The 27,077-nt window shown below is 45.5% G+C and overlaps 1 protein-coding gene across 1 annotated transcript in view; it reads left to right on the top strand.

Annotated features, from left to right (window-relative positions):
- Window positions 1-27,077, top strand: part of LOC109994097 (RNA binding protein fox-1 homolog 3) — a 441,124-nt gene that overhangs the window by 135,031 nt on the left and 279,016 nt on the right. Inside the window, exon 4 of the mRNA XM_065965158.1 lies at window positions 15,075-15,146. The gene's annotated coding sequence lies outside the window, so the exon portion shown is untranslated. The remainder of the gene's footprint in view (window positions 1-15,074; window positions 15,147-27,077) is intronic.

Genomic DNA, 27,077 nt, shown 5'->3' with positions numbered 1-27,077 from the left:
TGCGGCAAACCAGACGACTTTGTGTGTGTGTGTGTGTGTGTGTGTGTGTGTGTGTGGGGTACATTTGCGTGCTGGTGTGTACAGATGAGTGTCAGTGATGTTATCTGTCACGCAGACAGGCGGCCTGCTGTTAGCTTGATTACCGTTGGCCAGCCAAACGCTTGACCCGCGAGCGGTTGAGGCCCCGGCGGTGGCAGCGGTGGGAGCATTATCCACCTCCACCCCTGCCTGTGTATAATGGCCGCGGCGTGTGATCGATGGCCTGTGTACCTGTGGAGCCCAGCAGCTACAAAGCCACACACACACACACACACACACACACACACACACACACACACACACACACACACACACACACACACACACACACACACACACACACACACACACACACACTTACACAAGCAAACGGCTCTCATAAAGGCCAGGAGACACACGGCGCTCCTCAGGAAACACCTCCAAGTCACACCCTGACACATGGATCCATTATACAGGCTTGACTAGATGTATGCTATATTCATCATTGTGTCCAAACTCGCGGCAGCCTCGGCGCGGAGTCGCCTGAATGCAGAGCTGCTCACCAGTCAAACAGATGCTCTGTGCTTTTCCTCTTTGCTTTGAAAGAAAATAAATCTTAGAATACGCTCCACAAAACATCAGTCAGTACGTTAACATGCAGTCAGAGAACTTTATTGTTAGTCGGACTAAATGCAAGTAAACTAGGGCTGTCAGCAAAAAAGCTTTATTATGATGATGATTAAAAAACGGAAAGTAACACTTTTGTTTTTTTGAATAGCATTGATTGACATTAACTCCAGATGTGACGGTGGGGGTGACCTAGTTGTTAGTGCACAGGCTCCATATACGCAGGCTTTTGTCCTCCAGGTGCGCAGCCAGGGTTCAAATCCAACCCGTGGCTCCTTTTCCACATGTCATTCACCAGATTCTCTCTCTCTCTCTCTCTCTCTCTCCCTGGTTTTTCATTCTAGCCACTGTCCTTCCTCTAAATAAAGACATAAAAAGCCCCAAAATACACTGAATTTCAGCGATTAATCTCGATTAAAAAATATAATTTGACAGCCCTGATGTAAACATGTTTGTCTGACTTGAGCGTGAAGTTAAACTTCTAGAAGTTGGACTAACACACGCAGATAATGTGGTCGGCTCCGCAGAGTCTTGTAGCATCAGTGGATGCAGAGAATATCAGAAGTGGCGCTGTGACCTCCCTTCAGGTATCGCCATAAGCTAGAGGTATAACGTGCATCTGATTCAAACCAAGAGTAAAGTGTACCAAACGTAAAAAGTTGTAAATTTGTCCATGTTGTGACATACAGCCGGTTTGCCGCTTGCTACTTAGCTAACTTGTTAGCAAACCCAACTGGAAGAAGGTCCAATGGTGACTTCCTGAAAGGGGGCATATCGCCACCTACTGTTGTGGAGTTGAACCTAATTCTGTCGGTGCTTGTACACTGGGAGAAGGACAGTTAAATGGACTAATCAAGCTGTATAGCTCAACTTAACTGTGCATGCAAACATACTGACTGGGCTACATACAAAAAATGATTTAGCTAAATAAGCTGCAAACACATTTCTCAAGCATTAGCACACTAAAGTGCTCTTAAACCAAATTCTGCACTCATACATTAAAGTCAACTAAAGCTGCTTTATTGAACCTTCTTTTTGTGTTGAGTTTGGCGACCCCTGTGGCTAAATGTGGTACAACTCTTGTCAGTGCGTAACAGTTTTTGGCGGTTGAGGGAGGCGTGTCTTTACCTCACGTTCCTGACACGTCATGAAGAACATGTTTTACAGTGACGTCCACAGCGACCTGTCCTCAGCCTTGTCTCACAGTGTGTTTTCTAAATTAACTTGACATATGATATCCCTGTGTTTGCGGGGAAAAGGACCCGTTTAGGATCTGTTTCAAATTAATGTCATCACTTATTTTCACTGAGCTCAGTCAGCGCTCCATTCGAGCTTCTTTGTAGCTTCTGCTTCTCGTCTCTTTCGCTCGTCCCTCGTCCCCAACTCATCACTCATAGTGAAGCTCTGCAGGGGGAAATTCAAACATAGGCTCTTTTGTATGTGATCCATAAATTGTTTTCTCAGATTTTCATTATATAACAGCAGTGATGGATACCAAACAACACAAAGAAACTGCAAATCTTCTAGTTGAGGTCCTGCTTTGCTTTTGTAGGTCAAATCGAAGAATAGGTCGAATAGAGACTTTTTAATATCCAGTAAAAAACTGCTCTCTATGTTTTTTTTTTTTGCAAATATTAAAGGATGCTTTGACAAAAAATGCTCGGCAAGGATTGCAAAAAGCATTGCTGTTCTATGTAACCATGTTCGAGGAATTCCTTGAATGCCCCAGTTGCTCAAAAGTGAAATTCTTCACTTTTTTTTAAATAGCTATTTTTTTTGCTTTCCTGTTGGCTTTAAAAAATATATATTGTCAAAGGATTACAAAACGAGAATGTTTTCATCAACATGCCTGAATACACTGCCGCGTCAGCTTTGAAATTCTCTGAATGCCGAATTGTCCAAAAAGGCTTTTCACCTCTCTTAACGTTTTGATATTTTGACGGAAGCTTTCAGATAAAGACTCTTCACAAAAAAACTCTCTATTATCAACGCTCTCTTGTTTGCCTGTGCAGGAACATGTTCTGCTGCAGGAGGAAGAAAAAGGCAAGTTTAACACGTTGAAATTAAGTCCTTTAGTTGTTTTCCAGAAGTTGAGGACGCGTTCTTTTTTCTGCAGCTCGTTTTGCTCTGGTTTCAATTTTCCAAAATATGAAAGGAGGCAGCGTTGAGCCTGATCACACACGCCCATAAGAAGGATAGAAAGCTCTGCGTGTGGGACCGTACAGATATATTTCCCATGCACACTCATCGTCCTTCTTCCTGTCCATCTCCTCCATAAACAAAAACCCCCACCTGCTTGATCTTTAAAAAAAAAAAAAAAAAACTCCCCGTTTGTCCTTTGGAGAGCCAAGGTTACCATGTCCATCGCTCCCCCCTCCCGCCGCCGCCGAGATCTGTCAACAAACTTCTGAAGACTCTCTCACTTGGCAAACTTAAAGAGGAGCTGGAGGAGGAGGGGGGCGTTGTCCCAGGAGGTAATCAAGCTCCTTCTCTCTCTCTCTCTTCCCCGCAAACCGGTATCTTTAAACAGAATAGATAAAGGAAGGGGAGCGCGGGTCATGCAGGAGAGCTCAGGTACTCGGCAGGAAAAGTTCAGCGTATTGATGTGCTGCAAAGGGCTGCGGCTTCACAGAGAGAGGAGCCCGTCAGACCCCGGGCTTGGTACCTGCACAGGTAGCCCAAAGGGAGCTCGCTTTAGTGCCCCACAGAAATTGACTTAGCCTCTCTCTTTCTTTTTTTCCTTCTTCTTTCCTGTTTTTTTTCTTCCCCCTACTCTCCTTCTAACTCAAACGAAAAAAATCTCTTTCACTCTTAACTTTTGTGAGAAGAAAAAAAAAAAACCCACATTGGATAAATGACTGTCTTCTTCACTGGAGACTAATGATCCGCTGGTGTCTTTCAGTTTTTTGGCACTGAAAGTGGAGAAGAGCTTTGATGATGGAGGATTGCGGCTGACAGATAAAAGCTGGATGCCCCCCCCCCCCCTCCCTCCCTCCCCTCCCGTCTCTGAGAAGCGCCCCATCTCTCATACTACTTAGTTATGTGCTCCACTGTTATTGCTATGGTAACCCATTGTTATTTTTATTTCATCTTTGCCACAAAAAGTTCAAGCCCAAGGCAGAAAGGAGCGGGGTCTGAAAAACGGAGGCTGCCTCTCTCGCTCTCCCAAGTCTGCATGCCTCCCCTCATCCGGCTTTGTCTGCATCCACCTCCTTTTTTTCTGTCTGGATCCGTTCATCGTATACAGAAAAAACTCTTAAATAACACAATGGCGTGTCATTGAACGACGGCTTTTTTTTCTATAAGTGCTCTTTATGTGCATCTTCGGGACGAGATTAAGGTCTCCTTTGTTGGTCGTCCTTTTCACGTGTCTAGATAAACATTTCCCGTATCACACATCAAACTGTGACAATTTGAAAGGTCACAGTATCGAAGGCTCCACATATATAGAACTCTGCGCTGATCTTTGTATTCATTGCGCTGACTTCTTTACCTTCTCTCTCTCGTCAGTGGAGCTGTTGCTTCTCGCCCAATTCACCCACATTATTAAGTAAATTGCTGTTCTGCGCTATTAAAGGTTAGAAAGGACGTGAACTCCCTGAGAAAATTTGACTGGTTTTCAAGCCCTTTTCTCTCTGCTAACCCCCCCCCACCCACCCACCCACTCCCCCACCTCCACCTCCCCTCACTTTTTTCATCCCGACCCGCAATTTGATTTGACTTGATTTGATTTGAGCCCTGCCACTTTCAGTTTGAATAAGGTAACCAAGAGTTATTTGCCAGGAGAGACAAGGGCCTCACCGGCTGAGGGGGAAGGTTTGATGAATTTTCACGCTGCTTAAAAAAGAAAAATTCTAACTTTGCTTTATTCAAATGTAACGGGGCTGACTACAAAGGCCCGCTGTTTGATGAGGTGTATGAGATGTAAATGTCGAATGGAGCCTCTCCACTTATCTGGCCCCGCCGAGGAAGGTGCCCGGCATCGTAATCATGTGATCTGAATGGATTCAAAGTGTGCTCCTTTTTATGTGAATGAGTGCTGCTCCATTGCTTTGACTGGTGGAAGGGGGGGAGCAGGGGAGCCGTACAGTAACATCCCCCGGGGGGGGGGGGGGGGGGGTTGTGGATCAGATGGAGAAGGATGAAGGAGATGTGTGCTGCAACCCCCTCTCAGGAATCTGAGGTGCAGAATACAGTTATTTTTTTTCTCAGCGTCCGTTTTTCTTCAAGGAGGACCACTTCAAAATCCCCGGCTCTCGCTGTAGCATTCATGCTGAATTTGTACCTGATTTTTACCGCTTCTCAAAAAAATCAACTCCGCTCAAGATTCCCTTTGACACAAAAATGATTTCACAAAAGGCACAGCTTGAAATTCTTTTTAAAATATATAGTTAACAAAAAGAGGTTTCAGGTACATTACATTTGATAACCAGCGGGGAAGCATTTCAGTGCGGTCTATTGAGATGAACCAGACCTCTGTGGGGAGATCACTTGTGTTTTGTAACGTGCAATTCTAGAAAGATAGACTGGTGCAACCTCCAGCGTTGAAAAATGAAGCCAATGCGGAAGTACATAAACCTGCAGTTCATCAAGTGTCCACTAGAGTCTGGCTGCAGAGGCCCCAGTCGTCACATACACACCCATTCAAAATGTTTTTACTGCATGTAATAAACATGTTTACAGCCTGGTTCATAAATCACAAAAAGGGCTGGTTAGCTCATGTCTTTATCTGCACACACTGTACAGGGGTTGAATTTTCTAATAACTCATTTGTTTACGTTTTATGAAGGATAAGAGTTGTTCATAATAAGGGACATGGCTGACCTAATTGAAGGTGGGTGGTGTAGCTGTTTGTTGGGAGGCTTTAAATCTGCCTTAGCTGCTGGTGTTAGGTTGACTGAAAGTGAGGTTGAGACATCCTGGGGGACCGCCATGGACGGGCTTCCAACGTCTATGGGTGCAACGCAATACAGATGCCAGTTAGAAATAGAAAAAGCTAATGCAAGGACCAACAAGGATGACAGCAGCAGATACCATGTGAGTGCTGTTGTTGTTAGTAAGATGGTGCTAATATTAGCCTTAGCAATGCTTTGGTACTCTCACAAAAGACAACTTGACTCAGTCAGTAGTCTCAATTTTCAGTTATGAGACCGGCATGGAGTCTTAGGCGGAGCTCTGCGGAGCTGCAGCACAGCCTTGTTAATTTCCATCTCTTCAAAACATGTTTACATCACCTGGAAACCATATTAAAAATAAGATATGTAGATAAACTGCAAATTTTGGACAATTGTGACCTTTAAGCAGCGCCTGTGACAGAGCTTCCCTTCGGTGATGTTTACATATATTTAGCAGAAAATCTTTCCCCTCACGCCCTCGCCTGGATAACTACTAAAGAACAGACAGATTGATGTGTTTTCCATGTTGCTCGGTCAATAATGCTGCCGTTTGGAAGTGAAGGTGAAGAAATCCTTCATAATCAAAGCATAAATGAATGCTAAGTAGCGAACATTAGCTTATGTCATTCTTCCTTAATTTCATGATGAGTGCTGGAGTGTCCGTGTAAGCCATCCATACCACAGAAAAGTTATCACCATATTAGCTTATCCTTTGGATTTAAATCAGATAGCAATGCTTACATCCAATTAAAATGCACATTAGCGAACACCTTTCTTTTGTTATAGCCACTAGGGGGTTCAGTGAGCCCCCTGAACCAACATAAAAAGAATCCATGCAATTTCAGTCACATTGAGAATTTTTTTCCCCTTTCTTTGCTCTTATTTTAACCTCTACACTTCATATTGTGGGCTGTTTGAAGCCATTTGGAATTACTCCACTCCTGTATGTATAGTAAGCCACTCTGGATAAGAGTGTCAGCTAAATGTCTAACATGTAAATGTATGTAAATGTGAGACCTCCTGTGTACAACTCCATGTCTTGACTTTGCATAACTATCAGCAGCTTCTAGTAGGGAATCATATCAGCTCCTTTCATTCAGTCAGCAAAGTACCCAGCCGCTCAGAATCTACCATTCAGAGCTGGGGTCAGAGGTCATCTACACAAATGTTAATTTGGTTTGATGAAAGACGGTAAAAAGCGATAAATGATGTGAGCCAGGATGTGTATGATTGAACATCAGATCGTCAGCAGAGTAGCTCTTTGCTTGTACAGTAGTGAGCTCATGGATTAATGCACGTCTACCTCTGCACGTGGCTGAGCCTCTCTGCATGGCCGTGCATCCGTCTGGGGAGCGAGCTAAGAAGCTAAGCTCAACCCTTAAACACTCACGTGTGTGTGTGTGTGTGTGTGTGTGTGTGTGTGTGTGTGTGTGTGTGTGTGTGTGTGTGTGTGTGTGTGTGTGTGTGTGTGTGTGTGACCGAGAGAATGTGTGTGCAGGATGCATGCAAAAAGCTTGTATTTGTTGGGTGTGTATTTGTGTTTGAGCCCCCCCCCCCCCACTCCCCCACTCCCCCTTCACACGAATCAAGCTGCTCACTGCCTGCCTGTCTCTCGTCCCCCTCCAGAGGGTCATTCAGCCCCTCTTCCAGCTTCTAATCCCGGTCTGTCCGGGGGAGATAGAAGGGAGCGGACGGGCTGCGGCGCACCCGGGGCCGCCGCAAACACAATCACCAGCCTTTCACAGACACTTAACGGGGGCTTTGCGCTTGTTCAACAAGGCAAAACGCGGCAGGAGGGATCAATTTAATACGAGGCCTGACTCAAATGGAAAGAGGGTAAATAAATAAGCAATGACAGCAGAGGACTGTCGCACAATTTGTGTAGTGGGGCCGTCCACTTTTCTCTCAGTCGCCCCTTCTCTTGCTTTTTCCGGGATAGCACCTATATGATTCCATTTCCAACCCTCTGCAGGCAAACGAGGGGGACAACTGAGAGAGAGAGCAACCCTCTCTCATCGGGGTGTGTTATTTTAATAAATCACTTCCTGCCATTGCTTGGTACATTAATTCCCTGGGCCCAGAGGGCTGTGTTGCCACTAGCAGCGATCTGCATGAGGCGCTAAATGATGTTGGGGGGGATCCCCCGGTGAGAGAACAGAGGCTCTCTGAAACTTCCCTCCATCTCAGCCTTGCCGGGTTTGGCTCTCACCCGTGGGCTGGCCCCGGCTCTCAGCAGACATCATAATCAGAAGAGAGCCAAGGCCTCATCGTGTCGCACATACCAAATGAGACGCACATATATAGCCAGGAGGGAAGTCACCTGACGCCTCGACGAGTATCCCCTCGCGTGGCTTCATTACGCTTCTTTGCTCTGGGGCTTTATCATCCCATGCATGTGTTCTGGTGTGTTGCATGCACCAGTTTTCCACAGGCGTGTTTATTCTCATGGGGGGCTTGTTCCTCTCAGTGTAATCCAAAAAACAAAAGGCCTCTTAGGAGTTTAAACCTGAACCTCCATAACCTCCCGTTTTGCAGAATTGTTCCACTTGTCAAATGAAATTCCATCATGTTGTTGCAAAACCGAGACCATCACAGCCCTCGGAATTTTTGTGTTTTTTATTTTTATTTTTTATATTTTATATTTTATTTCTTATTTTTTATATTTTTTTTTTATATATATATATATATTTTTAATATATTTTTAAAAATATTTTATTTATTATATTTTATTTATATTTTTAATATTTTATTTATATTTTTTATTTTTTATTTTTTATATTTTTTATTTTTTAATTCTATTTTATATATTGTAAAAGCTTCTTATACTGTACTATTTAAGTTGTTGCTAGTTCTGCATTATTTCATTGTTAATTGTTTAGCACCAATACACCAAGACAAAGTCCTTGTAAGTGTAAATGTACTTGGCAATAAAACCCGATTCTGATTCTGATGAGCCACATGTCTGCAGGTGGCGGCATGCATAAAAGGCTACATGTGTCTGTTTTTACATGGCTGCTTGATTGAATCCAGCGCAGTGTGAATGCACAGAGGCAGGTGGTGTAGGAGTAGCAGCCCACCCAAAGTGGTAACACTGGCACTGGTGGTGTTGATGGGAGTGATCTCTCCACTGGGGTTTTCCAGACACCTCCATTTCCCCCCTGCAATATTTTGACGCATCATGGACTTGCCTTGCAGGTTTTTTTTTTTCCCCTCACTTTCTTTATACATCATAACTCCCTAACACAGAGGTGAGGTTGCCATTGGTATGCACAGACAACACCGGGCAGATTCACCACCCAGAATACCGCTGGGAGATTATACCCTTCCTTGCTCCACGCAGCAGGGATTCGGCCACCGTAAATAGAGCGCTTGGGAGTGCGCGATGTGCACGGAATGACCGAGCGCCGCGGCCGCTGAGCACACGCCAAGCCAGACGCAGAGGTGCAACAACCTCAAGGACTGCTAGCAAATACAGTAATCTCTCATGCTTTCGGTTGCGGTTTTAACCTTTTTCCTAAGGGGCGGGGGGACTCAGAAATGGTTGCACTTGAGATCCGTCTGGCTGATTGTCAATGTACAGTGGGCACCCGCCGGTGTGTGCAGCACATAAGCCACAAAGAAAATCTCTTGGACATCAGAAAATATATGTCACATGAGATGGCAGGAAGAAAATAATCATGGTACAAGAGTTGTGCCCTCAGGAATCCTGTTGTCTACAAATGTCGCTCCTTTGTATTTGAAAAAAAAACGGGTCCTACTTTCATACATGTTGGGTCTAAGTGACAAATGGTGCTCAAACTTTTTTAATTTGCCCCTATAGTATGCTTGAACTTGAAGCTGCACAATGGACTACAGTGCTTGCAACATTATTTTTCAGGGCAAAGCGTGTGCCACTGAAACATTGAGATCATTAAACTGGTAGTATTTTTGAATGGTCGTGCATCCCGCCCTCATTTTCCCCTGAGATGGGAAATCTTTGTATTTCTAAGTCTGAAAAGGAGCTTCCAGTGATGCAAAATGACGATTTTTGCAGCTATATTGCTGGCCGCTGCTGGTCGCTGCCAGCTCAGCAGCCGAGACACAAGGCCTGCATGTCAGCTGCGGTGAGGACGAGGAGCCCGGGCCGGCTCGAGCTGGGGTGGACTGGTAGTGTCGGTGCTCTCACTGTTTGCCTATGGACACAGACATAAAGTTTGTTTTCTGCCACGAATTTCCAAGAAGTAAATATGTCTGTAAATGTTTTTATTACGATATTTCTACTGCTATATTGTATATTTTGGAGAAACTGTAACGATCGAATTTCCAAAAAGACACTTTCTGCCTTTTCTCGGCCAAGAAGGCACCAACTTCAAAATGTATTTCACATTTCTACTACATATGTGACCCAATGTCAATACAGATTCATGTTTCAACGGGTGAAGTCTCCCTTTAACAGACCATCAAATTTCTGGTGTCTTTTGAAAGTGCAATGATACTTCTGCTTCTTGTTTAATCAAATGCATTTAACTCTGAAAACAAATGTTTATCTATGAAGGTATAGGTGTAGAAGTTATTTCTGTAAAGCTTTAAGACATTTACTATAAAAACCTTAGCATGTTAGGGTTCAGCACAATCCATTTAGGTTGATATTTTCTGACCCGAGCCCTATTTTTCTTGAGGATAATTGGTGGATCAGTTGTTGATTACGGCCATAAGAATTAGGCTATATGTTAAGAAAAAAATACCAGCATTGGGGCACAGATGGCCTATGTTCGGGGCTATAGTCCTCCAAGGTGCCAGCAAGGGTTCGAGTCCAACCTGCAGCTCCTTTCCCACATATCATCCCCCACTCTCTCCCAATTTCCTACGCTATCCACTGGCCTATCAAATCTAGGCAAAAAGCCCCAAAATAACTCTCTCTAAGCAACTCAGTCAAGGCAAGAATTCAGCCCTAATGATAGTTTACAGAAGAGAAAATTGGCCCCATTGATTTGCTTTTTGCTCAAACATTAAACTGGTTTATTAATAAATTATTCAGCATGTGTTTATATCCAAAACTTCTGAGGGATGGAGAACTAGTCGTGGCAACTGGCTCAGCATTCAGATGAAATCGTAAAAATGAAAAGCTGCAGTTTCTCTGAAGAGCTTATGTAGTATCTGAGACAAAAAAAAAAAGTGAATGACAGCAAGGGAATGTAATGACTTGGCTGTTGCTATGGTGTGCAATGACACACAGTGGAAGCACAGATGTAGCACACTGAAAGTCGAGATGAGAAGTACTTTGACATTTTTTAAACATCCAGCTCCAGCTCCTTCTTACGTAATGAATCGGTAAATAATGTAGGCGTAGAGCCAAGTATTTCAAATTTGATAAAAAAGAGTCTGTGGTCATTTTCAGCTTTGCCAGCGTCTGTTTTTTTTTTTTTTTTTGCACATTTCCATTTGTCTTACTTGTGCATACCCTGACCCGTTAAAACTGCATCTGTGCATTTGACTTAATATGGTGCATGGAGGGCTGTCTTAATTAATAAGCAGGCATCCACCAAACTAATCTGCCTGTGTTGTGAAGTCTGTCCTTTCCATTAAGTGGGACTCACATTATCTCCTAATCAAATTAGTCACTTAATTGTGGCCCTCCCTTGATGGATCCCGTGGAAAAAAAAAAGGAGCGGCGTATTTGCTGGAGGGGGGGATGTGTGAAGATGGAACACGGCTGTTTCATTACGATATGAATTTTTTAATAACCAAAGCGTTCGCTGTCATCTCCTTGCTTTGAACCTTTTCGCACAGGGTGAAGTTGAATTTGACATTTTATCCACTCTCACAGTCGAGTGTCTCGCTGGTGTGTTGTGGGCTAAGTACCTCGCCCAAGGCCACTACCCAATTGCCCAACAGGGGATTGACCCCTGTCATCCGCTGATCACTAGTCTGCTTTCTTAATCACTTCCACACACCGCCCTGGCGCTCTACCTGATCTCAGTCAATACATTAGTGCCTTCAGTCCTGATGGAACTGCTATTCCCAGAGTCGTGATTAAGGACGGAAATGTTATGTGACCAAAAGATGCCACTCTGTCCATCCTCGGCCGTGCGGATCGGCTCCTGGGAATCCCACATTTTCAGGGGGGGAGCAAAAAGGCTATATACCCTTGCGGCGTCGGAGAGGTTGCAGTGACCATGCGTCCACAGGGGGAGAACCCCCCGGGGTGTCTGATGAATGTCGGCATGCGTGGTCGTTTGTCCTGCTGATGGAGTTTTATCCCCTTGCCCTTTTCAGAGTGGCCACACAATAAAGAGAGCCACAGCCGAGCGTGACAGGTTAACCCAACAGTAATAGAATAGTCTTAATGGTTCTGGCTTGAGCCAAAGTGGGCGGGCAGGGCCGGGCCAAACAGCCAGGATACCTCAGAGCAAAAGTGCAGGGGTGGACACCGGCTCGCGCTGTTGTTGTCAGACGAAGGTGGGGGGGGGGGGGGGGGGGTGCAAGGACAAAGAGGGCAGCGTGATGGCTTAATGGGTGGTTTGATGGCTTCATAGGGTGAAATTGAGAGGGCAAACCAAACAAATGAAACAGGGCATGGAGGGCATTATACAAAGCGGGAATTAGCCCTACACGAGCATGACGTCAACAAAATATCACTTAAATATTTTATAGGAATCCTTGGGCTTAAGGGAAGCAGCATTGTCTCTCTCTCGCTCACATAAAGAATGATTTATAGAGGATGCAGTGACACTGTGGTGATGCCCGTACACAAGGTAGAAAATAAACACGATCAAACAGTCGCCGGAGATTTAGATGATGTTGTCATGATGCTGACGTGAACGTGCCTGTTTTCTGGCAGATAATCCCCACAAAGAGAATCCTCGGGGCTACAAGAAACCCGGCGCAGCAGCCAGTGCTCCTGACGGTGTTTGTTTCTGTAGCACCTTTCCGCTCTCGCAGTTTGTCATGTCTGACTCGGGCTTTAATTAGGCCTGCGGATTGAAAGCGGCGGCGGCGGCAGCAGGGGCCGGGAGCCCCCTTCTGTCCACTGCTCAGCCGTTCCTCCACGGCAGTCTCCTCGGAGGACCCCTCTCTCCCGCTCTGTGCGGTTAAGATAATAGAGGCTCGCTCAGAAGATGTTAATTGAGGGGAGATAAAGTGCAGTAGTGGCTGGAGGGATGCAATGTGCGGGGGCGGAGGGGGAAGGAGGATGGGCTACCTGATTAGAGGTGTTTGACTTACAGCTCCTCTTCTTCTTTTTTTTGGGTGATATATGTACTGCTAGGTTTTCAAAGAGGAAAAAAAGCAGGAGCAGCATGCATCAAAAAGCCAGACCTAAAAAGACAGTTATTCAAGTTCCTTCTGAATCATTTGTGTTGTTCGGGCGCCGTGCCGCACTAGCCTTGCAAGGCCAGATAAGGTTGCGAGGGATTAATATATTTTACCTCTGGAGCTGAATGTGGCTGTCAGGTTGTGCAAGGTGGAGTTTGGAGTCAGAGTTTTGGAGCTTCTTTTTTTCAGGCTGACAAAAACGTGTCGCAGCCTCGTCTGTTTACATTCAGTGTTTGTTTATGTACCTCGGATTGGATTACACTAGTGTTTGTCAAACTGTGGGGTGCTGACCCTGTTAAGGCATGGTTACATGAAAGAGGAGCCACAGGGGGGGGACCTGGACAGGGGCGGGGCTAAATTGGTGCCCCCCTTAAAATGTGATCGGCCACCCCTTGTGGCAAGCCAAAATCCAAAACAATGATTGGCTAATGATCGCTTTGTCAGAGACAGGATTTATGTTCAACTATTTAGGTTGTGTTTCTAGAGGCTGTTGGTCGATTTCTTTGTATTTTAAATGTGGAACATTTCCTTTTGTTAGAACTTAAAAGCCTCTGTACACCCACACAGGCTGATTAGACCAGGACAGATTGTAAATAGGTGGAGCTGTGATGAGAATTTATGATGTAATAAATTCTAAGCACCCATAAGTGTTATACCTTCGTCAACAAGTCCTCCTTCCCAAATGTTTTCTACAAAATTTGAGAGGATAGGGGAGCTGTCAGTCACAGAACTTTATGTTTCAGGGGGCTGTTTTTCCTGCTCAAAGGGCGGTCATTACAGAAAAACCTTTAGATCCACTGGATCATATGATAATTCATATTTTACCCAGTAAATCTAAACCATTTCTGATTAGCATTAGCATCAGACAGGCTAGGCATACTACGTGTGAAACAACATAGATTTCTTATTTCAACAGACGCATCGATTGTTCTCATGAACTAGGTCGTAGTTTCTCGCCTTACCCGAACCACACAAGCCTCTCAAACTTAACAGAACAAACAGGCGTATCACGGGTACCAGGAAGTGGAAACTGATGTGTATGTCAGAGTAGAGCCATTACCTGGTGCTGAGAAAAAAAAAGCATTGAACATTTTTTAGGGTCACACACACACACACACACACACACACACAAAAGTTAGTGCATCATTTTTCTCACGTTATACATTTCTGTGTGCAGCCTCACCACACCAGCAGGTAAAACAAACAAACAAAAAAAAAGGCAGCAGAACATCTGAAGTGATCTGACCAAAAACAGCTGAACTGACAGAAGCCCCATTAATAGTGGCATATGCCTGAAGCTGCAGAGGAAAAGCGAAAGGGAGGGAAAGTAGACCCCCTCCACCTGCCCGAGTGAGGACGGGGGGGGGGAGGAAGAGGAGGGGAAGACGGGGAAAGAAGAAGAAGAAGAAGAAGAAGCTGAAAACAGCGCCAGCAGCCTCTATAATTGCCTCAATGCCGCTGGGATTGCTTTCATTCAATTGAAGCGTTTCTCTTCTCTGTAAATTTTTTGAGGTGGAAAAGCGTGCGCAGTTCGTGATTGTGTTGAGGCGGGAAGAGGGGGGGGGGGGATGGTTGGATGTCGGGCAGGGTGGCGTGGGCGGCCGGGAGATTCCGCCGGTGCCCCCCCCCCCTCTCCCCTCTACCCTCTCTTTCTGTAACACACAGCGATGAGGGCGATACAGCTCCCCCCCTGTAGCGGCTGAATCTCTCCGGCATCAGTGTGAGCAACAGAGAGGGATGGAGAGTGAGTGAGCGAGCGAGTGAGAGAGAGAGAGAGTGAGTGAGTGAGAGAGTGAGAGAGGGAACAGTGCCTTGGAAGAGTGAGGTAGCGATAAGGAGGTAGGTGGACCGCAGATCAGACCTGTCAGATGTGATTGCGCACCCAAGTGCAACCCCGCATGTGAGTGTGTGTGTGTGTTTTTATGTTTCCCAAAGACAACCTACCTCCTCAGCCCCCTCCTCACTCATGACAACACACACCATCACTGCCCAAACACACACACTCACACATTCCTCGAGGAATCCTTTATTTCTTTATTTGGGCTCTGTGCATTGGATGCTCTTGCTCCCTCCTCCTCCCTCTACTTCTTCTTCTTCTTCTTCTTCTTCTTCTCCTCCTCCGTGTCCTGCTCTTCTCTCCTCCTCCTCCTCCCTCCTCCTCCTCCTCTCCCCTCTTTGCCGCTCTCACAGCCTAGTTTTCTTCTTTTTTTTTTTTCTCCCTCTTCAATCTCGTGTGCGCAGGTTGTATCTGACGGAGGGACCGGTTGCCGCGCTCTCCCCATCCCCGCGCCTTCTCCTTCAACAACAACAACTGTGAGTATTCTCATGCTAATTCGGCTCCGCCAGCCTTATTTTCCCCCTCCTCAGCCTTTCGGTTTTGTCTCTGCCTCTCTTCCTCTTTTTTTTCTTTCATATTCTTTGCCTCTTTTTTATGTTTGCATCCGCGGCGCCGAACGCGGCAGAGGCAGCAGCAGCGGCAGCGGCATGTAAGGAGAAAGAAGAAGAGACAAAAAGGAAGGACGGAGAAGGCAGGGGGAATAGAGAGAGAGAGAGAAGCGATGAGGGGAAATAGAAGGGAGACAAGGAGGGGGGGGGAGAGAGATTACCGCTGCTGCTTCTGCTGCTGCCGCCACTGTGAGAGCATCCCGTTCTGCTTTTCGGAGGTGTTTCTCTCCGAGGATGGAGGAATTGCCGATAGGGATGAAGGGGGCGGGTCTTTGTTTTTTTGTAGAGTAGATAGTTGATAGGTGATGTTGTTGACAAGCATGGAGCAGCTCATCAGACAGCCGGGCAGCTGGAACCAAGGTTTTTTTTTCCTTCCTCTGTTGACTAAACTTCTGATTCATCCGTCACTTTTCTATATTTACTCACCACAAGAGAGGCACCTCTCCTCTGTCTTCTTCTTTTTTTGAACTGACACCGCTCTATTTTTCATCCTGGGAACGAGGACTCTCCCATTAAACAGTCATCTCTCATGATGCCTGCCAGTTGCATCCTGTGTGTGTGCAGATGGGCGATGATGAGTCGTTGGAGTGGATGTTTGTCTTTTGGTTTTTCATACCTACGCCAAGATGTGCTAAGCATATTGCGTGTGCCATTCATAATATGCCTTTTTAGTTTTAATGACTTCAGTAGCAGCTGCACAAATTAGCATTTTTCAATCAACATTTGTGCCCACATATGTGTGTGTGTGTGTGTGTGTGTGTGTGTGTGTGTTTGCAATAAGTGGGAGAGTTTGTGTTTAATTGCAGGAGGAGACGCTTCAACTCATAAACTTTGACTCTTTTTTTTTAAAGGAATAAACCGTAATGAGTACAGGGTGTTTATGGATGTGTGTGTGAGTGTGTGAGTGCATCCGTGTGTGTGTATGTGTGTGTGTGTGTGTAAGTGAAGGTCAGTAAGTCACTGTCCGTTCCCACACTCTGCCCTTTGATCAAAGGGCCGCATTTAGTCCGCCCACGGCATGTGTCTGAGCCATATGAAGAGTGGGTGTACTCTGTGTGTGTGTGTGTGTGTGTGTGTGTGTGTGTGTGTGTGTGTGTGTGTGTGTGTGTGTGTGTGTGTGTGTGTGTGTGTGTGTGTGTGTGTGTGTGTGTGTGTGTGTGTGTGTGTGTGTGTGTGTGTGTGTAGGCAGAGATGGATAGGCCCGGTGCCCTCCACTGCAACACCATTGCTAATGGGCATGCAGGTCAGCAGGGGTTCAACATGCATCGGAGCTGTGGGGATAAGTCACCATGACCGGAAAAAAAAAAAACATCTCTCGGAGAGTCAGGAGGAGAAAAACAAAAAAAAAGCATATTGGGCCAACGGAAAACCGCTCGGAACACACTTTGGCAGATTCATCTGGCAGAGTTAAAGGGATTGATCTGAGCGTGGCAATTAGGCAAATTTCAGAACTAAGCATCTGGCGAGGCGAGAACGTTTTTCGCCTGGCAGAGGATTACCATTTTAGTTCCATTTTTGAGAAAAGCCCAGAATGTTATGTGTTGTATTTCGCAGCACTCCAGCGAGCAGGCACAACCGGCACATGGGCGGGTGGGGTGGGGCGGGGGGGGGGGGGGAATCTCTGTGCGACGTTTATGTTGTGTACGCGAACGACCGCTGGACCTACGAAGTAAGAGTAGCGCTTTCGATTCATAATAATGATTAGGTTTAATATGTGTGTACGTTTAGCCGCGGCGCAACGACCCTCCATTTATCCCCCCCGGCTTTTTATGAAAATGAATCGCCCGAATAAAAATGCCGGGAGATGATCGCAGCCTGCCCGATGAGCTCGCTTTTCTAAAGTAGGCTGATATAAATGAGAACCATTCCCCCAATTACGGAAGATTAGGTTACCCTCCACCAATCTGAATCCTTTAAATCCCTTCTGTTTTTACAGCTCTGTCTGCCTGAATGTAATTCAGCCCGGAGAACCTGGGCAGAATAGCAATAAAAGAGAAGGTAGAAACTTTACCAGTGCAAACGGCGGCAGTAAAAATATCCATCGGGAGAGAGAGAGAGAGCTAAAGAAGATGATAATTGACACAGCGCCTGTGTTGCAGTTGGCTGTAATTAACTGTGTAACAGAGGTTGTCAGTTGGAAAAAAAAAGGAGAGAAAAGCCCGGGCTATCTTCGTGCATTAAGACACTTGAAAGTGCAACATTTATCGTGTCTTTGCAGCCCTTTAGCGAGGGGAAACAGTTTCAGGCAACCCGAAGCTGTATTTATCCTGATCTTTTTTACTACAGGCCCCATTCAGTCATTACACACAGCTTCCTCATTCCCTTTTGTACGGCAGTTTGAACACATGAAAAACAAAAAAAATCAAAAGCAGCCATTGTTTCTGGGGCGAGCGCATAAAAAGAAAAAAAAAAAAAAAAAAAAAAGCTTATCATCTATTTTTAGTGCACTTTTTCCTCATTGTTGCCTGGGCCACGATTCATGCTTATACGTCTCGCGCTTGTGTCGCCATAAACTATGTTGTGCTTCGCAGCCATGGCGCTGGGCTGGTGACAACTCTCACCCACACGTTAGTGATCTACGAGCCATATAGCACAACCCCCCCCCCCTCCCCCCTGCTTCCACGCCAGCCGCTTTTCCCAATGCACAGGACCACAACAATGTCACCCCCTCCCCTCCCCTCTGTGATAGCACCCATATGCACACAGAGCACCTGTATTAGCGTAATGTGCCAACCTTTTATTTCTCATCACTTATCACAAGCCTGCTACATGCTGTGCTGAAAGAGGGGTGGCGGTGGCGGTGTTGAGGCGGGAGGGGGGGGGGGGGTAAAGCTCATAAAGATAAAAATCACATTTCACTAGAGGGTGCTTGTGTGACAGTGATATATGCTGCGAGCATCCTGCCACCTCATTGAGATGGGAGTGAGTTCTGGGTGGCTAAATCAATTTGTGCAAAGGGCTGTTGGCGCTCGGATTGGTGTCGCGATATGATCTTTGTTGTCCATTTTTAGAGGTCAGCGCATGCGACAAGGGCAAAAAAAGAACCCGACCGCTTTTTTTCTCTTGTTTTCGAGCCTGGTAAACGATCCCCCATCCCCCAAGAGGATTGTGGGTAAAGTCAGTCCTGTTTAAAAAAGGTATATGCTCCGGTTTGTTCTTCCCACCCTTTTTTTTTTTTTTGAAGACTCTATGGATTCTCTATTAAGAATCTACTTTCATCCATTACCGCACGCGTCTTGATAGAGTGTCCAGAGCCAGAGGCGAGCTCCGGCCTTGCATTAATCGCTGTAATTACTCACAGAGAGAGCGACAGTGATTCTGGAGGTGCGTCTGAGTACATATACTAGTAGAGGAATGGGGTGGGAGGTGGTGGTGGTGGTGGTGGTGGTGGAAGACCAGTCGATAGGGTGAACCTGACTCCTTCTATTGTTAGAGATCTCCGCTCAGGAAGGGGATGAAAAAGAAGGCTTCAGCAAAGTGGATGTGAAATGATATGATGTGAACATCATGGCCCACGTGTTGGACATTAAGGGCGAATCAGAAGTCACAAGCTCGGGTTTTAATCTCAAACTCATTCACTGGTCAAACCAAACTATCCCTGAAGAACGATTCATTCGGACGTCTGCAGCGTGGCTCCTAACTAGAAGAAGAAGGAGATGATATCACAGCACTTTGAGCTGTCCTGCACCGGCGTTCAGTGTCTTTAAGGATTGATTTGAAACTGTTTTATTATCCTCACATTGTTTGAGCCTCAGCCTACAAATTCCTAATTCTCTGATGTCAAATGTTTCTGTTTTAATCCCAAAAGCCTTTAGCTCGGGGGCGTCAGTAGCCAAGTGGTTAGTGCCCCTCCCATGTACCCCATATATAAGGTCCTCCAAGCAGGCAGCCCGGGTTCGAATCTGACCTGTGGTTTCTTTTCCTGCATGTCCTTCCTGTCCTCTCTGTCCATGATTTCTGACTCTATCCACTGTCCTATCTCTAAAATAAAGGCCATAAAAACCCAGAAATACACAAAAGCAAAAGAGGACACACGTTGCAACTTCACCACGGCTAGAAATCTGCATGCATGGTGTCTACTATGTTGTTTACATTTGAAGGAAGGCTTCATCATAGCATGTTTCCCTGTTACCATTGTTTAATGAGATTCTGTTTCCTTCTACACTCTGCAGACAGATCTCTAAAAACTCACTACTACACACTTTTCAAACTTTGCATTTTAAAGTGGGAGCTTCCGACCTGAGGCTTTAAGAGATGCAAACTCTGAAACACAAATGAACATGTGTTTATTCAAATTTCTTATGTTCCCCTTTTAGGTTTTCCTTGTGCGTTTTGCTTTTCATACACCAACCTGACATTGCTTGTGGTGCATGTTGGTTTTTTTTATCCTTTTTTTTTGCTTCATTTTACTCAGGCTGGATTTGAACCCTTTTTTTAAAAATGTGCTTGATTTAAGTCCTCTTCTGTTTTTCCCTCCTAAATCACTCTGAGAGACTCCACCTGCATGAAAGGTGCTCCATCAGTAAAGTTTTATCACTGCTATACATCATCCCAACACTGCTTTCTCTGACCTTATTTTTTTATAAAGCTGAAAGAAGGATGTTTTTTTTTTTTTTAATCTTGGGATGCACAAGAAGAAGTGGTGCGCCTCGTGCTTCCAGTGCATGATGGGAAAAAAATAAACAGGGTGTGAAGCATTCAAGTCACATAAAAAGAAAGTGAGAGAAGTCAAAGTTCCCTTTCACCAAATTCACCCCGAGGAAGACGTCACCGTTCCCGGCCACACTCTTTTGACCGACTTGTGATCTCTGGGAAGTGCAGCGCAAAAAATCACCACAGCAACGACTGCTTAGCAACAAAGATGTTGCCAACATTAAAGAAAAAAAAAAGCAAAAAGAGAAAACAACTAAAAAAAAAAGAGAGCTCAGGATCATCACTCGATTCAGTATGTTGGAATATAATTACAGCGCTTTTGGGTTTTATAGCACAGGCGTCGGCTGTGCAAAGATGCTCGTAAAGAAAAAAGGAGACAAGTGGTCAAATCAAGGCTGTCAAGTCAGGGAAGTAAAGAAAAAAAGAAAAGGAAAGCGGAGGAGGGATGAGCTGAACATGCTGCAGCTCCGAGGGCTCCCTATTGTCTCTACAAGGGCAGCGGAGTTTGTCTCCTTTTGTTACGCTGCTGAAATGCGTCTCATAACGATGTCCATGTGTCCGCTTAATAAGAACAGCATTGTCGGGGCCGTGAGGAAGTGAGCAGAGTTTAATAGGTGAATGTCTGCCACTTCCCTTCTTATCTCACACCGACTTTCACTTTCTTTTCTACTTGCCTGCAGCAAGTAATCATGGGAAATATATACGACTCGGAGACACAGTTTTTTTTAATTAAGGGGCTGTGTTTTTTTAGCGTCATAGAAATGAGAAGAGAAAGCAACGTTTGGAAAAGAGCTTGTTCTCGTGCATACATTATTATGTTTTTGTTGGAAGGGGGGGGGGGGGGTTGGTGGTTAGTTTTCTCATTAATCACAGCAGAACCATGTCTGATATTTAGCGTTACAGGAGATGAAACCAGGGCTGGAACGACAGAGTTGAATATTTGAACATCTCAGTGCTGATGTGTGCAAAGCAGAGTGGTGTGTCTGCAGGGGAGGCTTTGAAATTTCATCCACTCCATCCCTTTTAACTCTGCAGAGGGGGGAATATGGTGTGTGTGATGAGAGTGTGTGTCTCGCTCCAGTCGGCCAATGGCTGTTAGGGAAGCTCCTGAAACCCCCCCCCCCCCCCCCCCCCCCCCCATCACCCACTAGCAGCACCGCCACCCGCCCACCCCCTCCAACCATTCCAACAACCGCCGCGCTCCTCGCTATCTGCCTCCTCCTCCTCCTCCTCTTGCTTCCCTCTACTCCACCGACCTGCATTGTGTCAGATAGTTTAATGTGAAATTGCTTTTTCTTTCAAATTTCCCTCTGGAAACGCAGGTCGTCGTTTCGGAAAAAAAAAAAAAAAAAAATGTTACATCTCATAATGGCGTGTTATTGTTGTTCTTTCATACGAGTCCTTGGCTTTCTGAGTGCATGATTTTGTCAGAGCACAGCTGAGGTCATACTCGACTATTTCTCTCTCTCTCTCTCTCTCTCTCTCTCTCTCTCTCTCTCTTTCTGTCTCTCTCTCTCTGTCGCTGCCACTCCTCCTCCTCCTCTCCTCCTCCTCTTTTTTTTGCCATCTCAGATTCTGCACCGCTGCTGAGCCCCACGGTAACCCCGTTGAAAAATTTATCACCACCTCCGCTTCTATGATTACGCTCCGCATTAGCGGGGCTTAAATTTAATTTGTCGGCGGGGCCCCTCGCGGGCGGACTGCTACGGGCCTGGCCTATCAGAGACACTTTGTAAAAAGGGCCCCTGGAGAGCCTCCCGGGGCGATCCTATCAGTCAGATACACTGTCAGCAGGACACACTCAAGTTAGTCAGCATCGAGTCAGAAATGTGGCCTCGGCCAGGCCACACGCCACCGTTGGCTGCCCGCTCCCGCTGGGCCGCCGCTGTGGGGCATCGAGCTCCCCCCGCCTGCCAATCAAAGCTCCAGCCACGGACGCTGACCTTTGTTCCCTCCCCTGTTGAAATGAATGCTCTTCAACAGGTGATCCAACCAACATCCTCTGCCTCGGCAACCCTCAAGTTTAAATATAGCATACTTTTCTCTTTCCCTCCTCCGTCCCTTCTTGTTACAGCGCGCTCCCTGTATGTTTATGTCAGAGCTCTGTAGGATGCACTCACATTATTTTCTTATATTTTTAGACTTTATTCCGTACACAATGTCAATCGCCTCAATAATAATCACCTGTCTCAAAGTGGCTATTAGCGTCTTCCACTCCTGTGATTTACATTAATACCCAGTGGTTAATGTCATGTTTCTTCACGGAGGACTATGTGGAACGTTTAAGTGCTAGGCGCTACCTCTGCGGTAATGCGCTCTGTGATTATGCTCCTTTTTCTTTTTTTTCTTTTTTTTTTCCACTGCCTTATATATTTTTTTTTACTCACATTTTCATCCTCACAGACGACGATCAAAATAGCTTGATCTGAGGCCACTCAAGGCTGCTTTTATCGCCACTCTCAGAACGAGAAGGTCAATTTTCAAGGCATTTCACGGGTGTGTGGTGTGGGGGGGGGGGGGGGGTGTTTAAACCGGCTGGTAACCACGAGAACCGAGAGGGTCTTGTGCTTCCCGCGGCTCTAATTGGGATCCATTTTCATTTTCATGTGGTTTTAAATGTCAAGAACGAGAGTACACGCAAAGTGTTTTGAATTTGCTCAAGGAAGGGCCTCAGTCCCGGGGTCAGACAGGTTGAAAGCATATTGGTTTATTATGAAAAGAAGACACGGTGCACTCTGTAGCCGAGTCTCACCAAAGAAAAAGGAGAAGGGGGGGGGGGGGGGGGGGGGGGGGGGGAGATGATATACTGCTTCTGACCTCATCCGTGGTCCGCTGAGAACATAATGTCAAAAGTTGCCAGCGCCTTTCTTCATTTGACAGAAACAAATCCTCAGGAAGGGCTCAGTGGCCCTCCCTTCCCAGTGTGCAGGCGGAACGCTCTCCTCGCCTGTGTGGGTCTCCCTTGGGTGCTCCGGTCTGCACTCATGGTCCAAAGATATTCATGTTCGGTGGACTAGAGAATCCTAGTGTTTCATTTTCAGTGCTTGGTCACAAGTAGCCGAGCAGAATACACTTGGTGTAAAGAGAAGCTTAATGGTCATGTAGAGGTTGTGCTGTGGCTGCTCTTGGTTGTTTTATTCATCATTTGCTGTCCCTTACATTTAAAAAAAAATAAACCTCTACATATTGTATAATAACAGAACTAGGACAGCTCTATTGGTGCTGCTTCTCTATAGCCGTAGATGATTTTGGTCATCCACAGAAAACATCGACTTAAGTTGCTTTGGAATCAAGCTGCAACCTCTGCTGTTGAAAAATGAAGCCAATGTGGAAGTGCAAAAAAAAAAAACTGCAGTTCCTTAAGTGTCCACTTGAAGCTGGCTCCAAAAGCAGAGGAATCCCCATTGGGACGCATATTACAATGTCAATTTTTACATCAGAAATAAAGAGGTTCAAAACCTGTTACATAAATGGTTTTGGCCTCTATAGCTTAATTCTGTATTGGTACACACTTTTAGGTTAATGACTTTCTCTTTTGATTTTGTTAAGCCTATGAGTTTTTCATGAATTAGCATATTTAGGGGCGTGGCTGAGTTGACGCATAGGTGGGTGCTTATATAGCTTTTTGCCAGAAGGTGGATGTTATGCCTCGGTTCCACTTCTTTGCCTGTTACTATATTGACTGAAGGTTAGGTAGGAGTCAGAATTTCCAATATGGCCACCACCGTAGTTCAGCTTCAAAACGCCTCTTCAGAAACCAATGGTTGACGTCCATGTTTTATACAGTCTATATTTGGAATATGCCCAATTGGTGCTTGTTTTAGTTGACATGACAAGGCCCTCTAAAGGTTGTAGGAAGTGTGATTCCTGTCAGTCAGGGCTCACAGCTTTTTGTGGTTAAGTCAGAAAAATACGATATGTGGAGTCCTGTAAATTGAACCTATAACCTCTGACCAAAGCACCAAACACTAACCAGGGTTTTCCCTTTACTCAAACCAAGTATTTTAACTCAAACCACAAGGGCATTCAAGTCCGCTTGGTGCGTCAAGCTATTAGCAAAATGAACCCTAGCCGTGTGAGATCAGAACATGTATTTGTGATGTCCTGGAGGTCGGTTACAAACGGCATGTTTTGTCATTTAATTTGGACTGTTTTGTTGTAAAAATTACCTTGGGTCCTCTTGTAATGGACCTTTCAGTTCCCTTCCATTCCCTCAAAAGGTCAGAAATGTCAAATGTGTTGCAGCTACACCGATTCCTGTCATATTTGCTCTGCAGAAGCAAAGCAAACACAATTCGCAGATCAGATGGCAGGAATCCCAACACTACATTAACACTGCTGCAAAGCCTATCGGGTGATTTGTCCAGAAACCTGTCCAGGTTTAATAAATACTCCTCAGTCTAGACCCATAGCATGCTGGATGTATGTGACCATGAATAGTTGTCAGGACTATAAATTAATGGAAAAAACCCCGGAGCCTGGATTTGCACCCGGCGTATAAATGCAATTTTTCTCTTCCTGTAACAATGCATAATCCCTTGTCCAAGCAGCCCTGTGTTCTCTACCTTAAACATCCCTTTCATTCCTTCATTTAATAAATGACACCCAGAGGACGAAAACGGGGACAAGTCCCCGCTGACACTTGTGAAATATAGACTGATAATGCTCCTGCCACTCGCTTAACTTCCGCTCCCTTCCCACCTCCTGCGGGTCTGACAAGGCCCAGCCCCCGACGCGACGCATGTATCATAATGAGCGGATCTGGACGCGGTCATTTAGGAGCACCTTACACATGTGACTGAACTTCTGTGATTTCTCCAGATAAAGGCAGAGATGAAAGATCTCTACCCAGCTCAAGGGGATTGAACGCCGATTCTCCTTTGAGGTAGACGTAGCTCCCCTTCAGTTTGAGCTCTTTCTGCCAGCATTGTGTCTTATTGCTCCTTTATGTAATGTGTGTGTGAATACGTGGCGGTGGTCCCATGGGTGGTGTGATGGAGAGGAGCAGAACGTACCGGCTCCCAGCTCCTGCAGATGTGGAGAGAGAAAAAACTCAGTCAGTCATTGTCTGCATGGCTCACTTTGAATGATTTAATTAGTTGCTTTTTCGACTTGAGCAATTATAGCTGAGCAGCACATATGTTAATTATATCTGACCTCACATTTTTTTGCTGCTCTGTTAATTGTTCGCTCCACGATGACATTCCGAGATGACTGTCATTGCCGCCCTGCGTATCGGGCAATTTTTAAGGGGGAAAAAATGGCGGCATGTCGGCTGAGGGAAAGATTTTCAGGGGGGGGCGGAAAAAAAAGTTGAAGCTGCAGTGTTTCGCTTCCAGATGGAGGGGGTCAGTCAGCGCTCGGATATTGTCTGCCTCTGTTTGCTCATCATCTGTTAGCATATTACCATATTCCTTTCTTTCTTTCTCTATCTGCAAATAGAACAAATATGCGACCGTTTCCGTCGGCATGAAAGTCGTTTTAATCTGCAGTCTCATCACACGTTTTAACATCCACTCGATGACTTAACAGCACTGAAGAAGTACAAACAGTGTGGTTAAATCCCAAACTCCACCCGCACAGACTCACAGAGTGTGTGTGTGTGTGTGTGTGTGTGGCGTTCCCTGTAAGCGTGTGAGTACTTAAGATAGGAGGTGTTTTTTTCCTGTATTATTTGATGGCGTATCTTGTTTCCAGGCAACTTGTGATGTCATGACAGTGCGTGCCATTACTCGTTTCTTAAACCCTCGTACACTCGAGCACTCACACACCGCAGCCCTGACGCCGTTAAAGTCCATAAGGGTCGGTTATCAGGCTGAGGGTGGAGATTAAGATCGGGCCTACTTCACTTTACAGAAGAAGACTTTATATGTTTCTATACTTTACACGAGTTTCTTTGCTCTGAAAATGCTGGAAGGAAAAAAAAACAACTTTCTCCTCCTGACATTTTGAAAACAGGCTCTTTTCATCCTCCATCATTCATTAAAGCTCCTGCGGGAAACTTTCTCTTTGTTTTTTATTTTGGCGACCCCTGTGGACAAAACAGTGCCTCTTTTCTCTTTGCTGATGTTGAGTAGATGTTTCCTATCTCATCCCGTCTTTAATCAAATGTATCAGTCATTGAGAACCTTTGTAAGTAAGGGCCTGTGTCCACAGAATGTAGTTGTTTTTTATCGCTGCACTCCCAATGCTCTCATTTGAAACTAGTTAAACCAAAGTCCCAGCTGGGCGCTCTTGAATGTCACTTTTCCCTCCCTGACCAATCAAAATCAACAAGGAGCGGGGCTTCTGATATCAGCTTTCCCAACAACTGGCCGAGGAGTCGTTAGTTCGACTCGTCTTTTCAACAGTACAGTACAGTTTCCTGCTCTAGAGCTGCTGCTACTGCCAGGACCTGACATATTTACAATACTTGCATGTAAATATTAAGCACATGGAGCTATCTAAAGCATTCCTAACGCTCATTACCGAGGGAAGAAGTTAGCTTTTGTAACCTAGCAACAATGAGCGCTGACAAGAAGCGCTCTGAAACTGAGCCCAAAAAAGCTCCATCTGTGGACTTGGGGGCCTAAAAAGGACGACAGCATTTTGTCTAATCGTGACACCTACCCCTTGGCATCAGATTCAGTTATAAGTGAGAACTATACAGAAATAATCAGACTTGATGCTGATGGTCTTGTATGCTGATGGAAAGATGAATCTGTATTAATTTTTGACTGTTTCATAACCGGCCAGAAAATCCTCACAGGAGCTTTAATTTCAATAATCAATCATTTTGGGGTTTTGCATTACTTGCTCCATCTTCCCTGCATCAATACTAATTTCATCTGAATGACAATAACACAAGGACAAGAGTTTTCTTTTTGGAGGTGGTGGTGGGGGGGCATATTTGAATGCCACTGACTGACTTACATTTTGTCATCAGGCCCCTGAAGTTGTTTTTTGATCATGTTACTGAAAGCCCCCCCCCCCCCCCCCCAGTGATCAAGGGACTCCGTGTTTGTGCTTTAATGAACACTTTTAACAGACTAACAAGCGCACATAACAGCTGAGGACTGATGCTGCAGAAACTGTGAGTGTTGGCAGAGACGACTCGTGTAAGACGATGCCAGTAATCTGTACACAGCACCCATGTTTAGCAAACAG

This window comes from Labrus bergylta, chromosome 16 (assembly GCF_963930695.1).
Source record: "Labrus bergylta chromosome 16, fLabBer1.1, whole genome shotgun sequence".
NCBI classification, from domain to species: Eukaryota; Metazoa; Chordata; class Actinopteri; order Labriformes; family Labridae; genus Labrus; species Labrus bergylta.
Note: the sequence above shows the minus strand (reverse complement) of the source record. Positions and strands in the feature narration are given on the sequence as shown.